Source organism: Lycium barbarum, chromosome 6, assembly GCF_019175385.1.
Source record: "Lycium barbarum isolate Lr01 chromosome 6, ASM1917538v2, whole genome shotgun sequence".
Lineage (NCBI taxonomy): Eukaryota > Viridiplantae > Streptophyta > Magnoliopsida > Solanales > Solanaceae > Lycium > Lycium barbarum.
The window spans coordinates 52326872-52331254 of record NC_083342.1 but is presented as its reverse complement, the minus strand read 5'-3'; the positions used below and the strand labels follow the sequence as shown (position 1 = coordinate 52331254).

At 42.9% G+C, this 4383-nt stretch overlaps 1 long non-coding RNA gene across 1 annotated transcript; it reads right to left on the bottom strand.

Annotated features, from left to right (window-relative positions):
• Positions 1-420: 420 nt before the first annotated feature.
• On the bottom strand, positions 421-2038 carry LOC132599718 (uncharacterized). The gene is made up of 2 exons (XR_009566965.1): positions 1817-2038; positions 421-798 (listed from the first exon to the last, which is right to left on the bottom strand). It is a non-coding gene; the product is annotated as an uncharacterized LOC132599718 (long non-coding RNA).
• Between the last annotated feature and the right edge of the window lie 2345 nt (positions 2039-4383).

The window sequence follows — 4383 nt, the reverse complement described above, 5'->3', positions numbered from 1 at the left end:
GACAACAATCTGAAAGACATAAACTAAACTGACTCACTGAATACATCTGTATGTCTGACTGTCTAAACATATATGTATGAATGCACCTATATGTCTAACTATCTGAATATATTTGTATATATCTGCTCACTGAAAATTCCTCTGAAGGCGTATGATATGCAATTCATAGGTCATAGTGCTGAGGAACGTACGACCCGATCTATATCTCATCATCAAACAGGCCCCTTCGGGCATAATAGCATAATGGCCCCTCCGGGCATAATAGCATAATGGCCCCTTCTGTCACGACCCAGCCCCGTGGGCCGCGACTGGCACCCTACCTCGGTACCCAGACCAAATCGCATATTCATTTACCGAATCCAAACTTATTTCAAAATTTCATAAAAGTCATATCAAACATAATTTATATCAAAATATGTCTTAAGCGGTCGCACATATCAAAATATCATATCGAATCCGAAAGGAGCGGCGGAATAGACATCGCCGGTCACAAGTGCAAATATAAGCATAAGGGCCATTTAGGGCCATCATAACAAACGGACCGCTTTAAGACCAAAAAAAAACAAAATCGAACAAACATATATAGGACCCTCGCCCCACATATATGACTACAGGCCTCTACGAATACAAAACAAAGACATATGGCGAGACAGGACCCCGCCGTACCCAAATAGTCAAATGTACAGAATATATACATAGCAAAAGAAGTCTGTACCAAAAGTGGACTCCGAGTCAAGAAGGAGTACTCCGAAATAGCAGAGAGTGAAGCCTACAGTGGAGGATCACCAATATCTGTACCTGCGGGCATGAAACGCAGCCCCCGAAGAAAGGGGTCAGTACGAAATATGTACTGAGTATGTAAAGCACGGAGTACAGAAATATGGGCCAAAACTGAAAGCAACCCGGATATCAAAGGGAGTACAAATCAGTATGTCAAAATCCGTATCAAAATCATATACATATACATAATGCAAACGAAATCATGCAAAGCTCAAGAACGTTGTCACCACTCCGACGCTGGTGCCACACACAGCATAACACCAAAAGGTTTCAAATCTCCGTACATCCCCGAACACATACATATGGGAGCGTATCGCATCACCAGCCATATCAAAGCATAACTCCAAACGGAACCCAGCCCTATGGCGAGGCCTCGGGAACCGTAACACAGCATACGGCCGAATTATCATAGGGGGCACGAATCATAACCGGCCCGGGAACCGGTGATCGAAGTCATAGTAAGGCACGAGCGGATTCATGAGAAAACAAATGCAAATCATATTTCAAAATAGCCTTTCATAACATAATGATTTCATAAGTCATTTTATAATCCAAAATGAACGAATACTTAGCTAATACGAAGGTTTACTTCACAAAAGTTTCCAAAGTAGTGCGTATGGCACAAAACGTAATTTAACATATCATAATAATCAAAACATATTTCATAGGGGGATGTTCCAAAACCGAAGATTTCAAATCAAACTTTGTCCAATAGGAGAGCCCAATAGGACAAATAGGGCGTCTCGGGGTTAGCGGGCCCACCTCGAGTCAAATTGAGGTGGCGAACATAATTTACGAACTTTTAAAGGCCAAAAGATCATACATAATGATTTCAAAGTGACCCGATCACATTTCGATAGGTTTCGAACATTTGGTTGCATTCTAGCCAAAATAGAGCCTTTAGGCTTCAATTGAATTGAATGAATAGTAGCCGTTTTATAGATCGGGTTTCGAGGAGCAAAATTGCTCCGAAGGTCCCAATATTCACCTAACATATTAAGACATGCCAAACGAAGAAGTGGGAAGCTTTACATACCTTATAGACGTCTTATGCTCTCCCTAAAATCAAATCCCGTTTCGTCCGGAATCTTTTCTTAAATTTCCGACTTGCCGCAAACGCGCACCTTTCGCCAAACTAATTGTACCCCGTCGGAGAGCGTCTTGAGTACTTTACAATATGTGAAGAAAAAGAATTTTGGATCAACACAAAGGCTTGGGGAATTTTTTTTTCTTTCTCCTCAAAGGGTTCGGCCGAGAGTATTATTATTGCTCTAAGTGAGTTGTGATTTTTTTCTTGAAGTTTCCTAAGAGCTACATTGATATATATCCAAACTTAAGGTCACATGCATAGCACATGACCATTAAAATGGGTTTTGGGTCATGCCAATATGGCCGGCCACCCCAAAGACTTGGGCCTCAATTTTGTATTCAATTTTCTTGGCCCATTTCATTAAAATCCCGTTTTTTAATTCCCGAAACTAATTTTCGAAATTCCAAATTTACCCTCGGCCTTCCCCGATGTCTTAACATTAATGATTTCATAACCAACATAGTCATATTCTCTAGAATAAAAATATTTCCTTATAACACACAAGTCTTATTCATTTTTCTCGATTTCCAAATATGCGAAAACACGGGACATAACATTCTCCCCCCCTTAAAAACATTTGTCCCCGAATGTTAAATTAATCTTATAAGGTCTTATGATCATGGCGGGAGTGTCCCTTTTTAATAATGGCATACATAATTCATTTTATCAATCAACACAACAAACTGAAAAGTTTAGATTACCTGTGGACGTCGGAAACAAGTAGGGGTATTTCTTCTTCATCTCGTCCTCCGCCTCCCAAGGTGAGGCAGGATGTCGATAATTGCTCCATCATGAAATCGAGGGATCACGACCTTACGTCACCCCGATAAAGTAAAGTTGTTCATAAGCCTTTTGCATGTTATGATAAGTATATTATGATGAGCATACATGATGATGATATAACACCGCGCCTATTTGGCCGGGCAGTCACCGCTATGGCGGGCAGCTATACGATACACCATGGACAAATGGCATGGGCAGACACCACTAGTGGGTGGCATGAGATGATACCCCGAACGCGGGAGGCCTGGACGCAGGCTAATGTTATGATTATCACACCGATCCGATATGGACGGGCAACTTATACAATACTACACCGCGCCTATATGGGCGAGCAGCTTATACATTGTGCATACATGATATGATGACGAGTATGAGTAAGACAGCATGACTTAATTCTTTATGCATGACTGTCAGATATAGATGTTCCATATTGATATTTCCATTATGCCATTGTTCTATTTCTTTGTTTATGCCTCTCATACTCAGTACAATGTTCGTACTGACGTCCGTTTTCTTTGGACGCTGTGTTCATGCCTACAGGTAGACAGGGAGGAGAGCTCGACCCAGACCAGCAGTAGCTGTCAGCCGATTGAAAGCACTCCTTTGTTCGGAGGTGCTTATGACGATTCTTTTGTGTATATGTATATGTATCTTTGGACATGACGGGGTATGCCCCCACTCATGGCTTGAGTTAATTGGCCAAGCCATGGGTGGGACCCACTTAAGCCATACGGCCACTTATGGCTTTCATGACCATTTTTTTTGAATGTTTTCCTTTTTACCCCTAGCCTTTCTCAATATTTCCATACCACTAATAACTGACTCGTGTATTAAAATAAAATCGCAAGGAAAATAATAGCCTTGCCCTTAATTTATCGCGATTATCTTGAAATATCCGAATGTGCAAAATACGGGATATAACAACCCTGCTCAAGATGCAAGAATTTATATGCTTGAGCTCGTCGCACTTCGGGTGGTAAATAGTGGTGAATGAAAGCATCTAAAAACTCCTGCCATACGGCTAGAGGGGCATTCTCTCCCCTGGATAGCTCCCATGTCCGATACCACTGCACTGCGATATCACGGAGCCGATAGGAAGCTAACTCCACGGACTCAACCTCATCAGCATGCATGACTCTCATGGTCCTCTACATCTCATCAATAAAGTTATGAGGGTCCATATTCTGCATTAATAAGGAAAACTCTAGAGGGCCTAACCCAAGGAGAGTCTTGACCCTCGCACTCCCGACTTGATCCCCTTGATCAGCACCAGTTCTCTGCCGCTGGGCCTGAGTGGCTACCAGTCTGGTCAATATTTGTACAGCGCCCCGCACATCCTGGCCCGGTGCATCTGGCTGACGAACTGGGGGAACTGGGGCAGGTGTTGGAGGCGGGGTACGTGAAATTTGAGGTGGACTATCACCTTGGGACTCTCCCCAAGCCCTAGTAGCTCGCTAAACATGGCTAGTGGCTTCGCCAGCCACTTTCTTTCCCTTCTGGGCAGCTATAACTTTCTTGGGGGTCATCGCTGAATCAGAACAAATCATTAGAAAGGCATTCCTTATCTCACAGCTCTATCGCATGATCTAGAATAGAAAGAACGGCAAGATCCTAAATGTCCTGTAGCCTCCTGCTTATAAGTGTAGTGCATGACACACCCATAAACAAGACTCTACTAGACACGGTCTGTAGACAACCCTAGGACGGACCTGCTCTGATACCACTTCTGT